The sequence below is a fragment of the Balaenoptera acutorostrata genome, chromosome 1 (assembly GCF_949987535.1).
Source record: "Balaenoptera acutorostrata chromosome 1, mBalAcu1.1, whole genome shotgun sequence".
In the NCBI taxonomy this organism is placed as follows: Eukaryota; Metazoa; Chordata; class Mammalia; order Artiodactyla; family Balaenopteridae; genus Balaenoptera; species Balaenoptera acutorostrata.
The window spans coordinates 46,368,730-46,369,828 of NC_080064.1; positions in this window are offsets into that span (position 1 = coordinate 46,368,730).

Sequence of the window (1,099 nt, forward strand, 5' to 3'; positions counted from 1 at the left end):
GATCATCGGTAAGATGGGGATCAACTCCTACTTCACGGACCGGATGAGAATATTTTTTGCGTGTGTGAACACTGGCAGATAAAGCTGCTCCCTCAGTGTTCGTCACCTTCATCCTTCTTTCCACAGTCCCGACCTCTGCCTTTCTGGGGGAAAAACCATAGATTCCCCTCGCTCAGAGTCCCCCCATAGGACCCTTCTGATGGCATGCTTTCTCCTCTCAGCTACTCCCCTCCCCTCCGCTCCCTGAAATATCCACACACCCTTCAAGGACCAGGAGACCCTACTGCAGAGAGGCTTGGAGAGGATGACTTTCCCAGCCCTCCACCTCGTAAAGTGATGTTTGAGTACCTTCGCCCAATTCACTTGCAGTTTTTCATCCATCCTGTCGTCCATGCATGCATTCATTGGCTTATGCCGCAAACATTGATTGATCCTCTACTCTGTGTCAGGCACTGCACTTAGTCTAGAGAAACACAGAACTTCTCAGGAGGTGATGCTGGTGTTTGGGGGTGGGGAGGTGTAGGGGGTGGCTCTTAACATGATCAGTTCCGGGACATATGAGTGATGCCCAGGACAGGGGGAGGGGGTGGGGGGGGTGGGCGGGCAATCCCTCAGGGTGTGGGGACCGGCTCAGGGACAGCTTCTCACACAGAGTGACATTATTTCTTAAATTCTGACATCTCTAAATCTTGCTCCAAATTAATCACTTCTAAAAATGTTGGTGTTTAACACCCTGGGAGTCTTCTCTGTGTCAGGGCCTGTGCTGGGAAAAGAAACCTGGGTAGTACCTGCATCAGCCCGCAGACAGCTCCTAGTGTGGCATTTTGATTCCTAACTTCTTGTGGGTTATGGATCTTTTGTGAGACCCTGAAGAAAGTTATGAGCACTTTCCCTAGAAAAATGCATATAAGCATACACTCAGAGACTATCCTTCCTACTCCCCCATCCCCAGTGGATCTAAGCTGAAGAAACCCCTGGTCTGGTGGGAGATGTTCACGAATCACAAGTCAAATACAACACAGTATATACAGGTAGAGAGAAACTCAGGGACTCTGGGAACCCAGAGAGGCATTTAACTAGCTTGGGGGCAGAGTCAGGA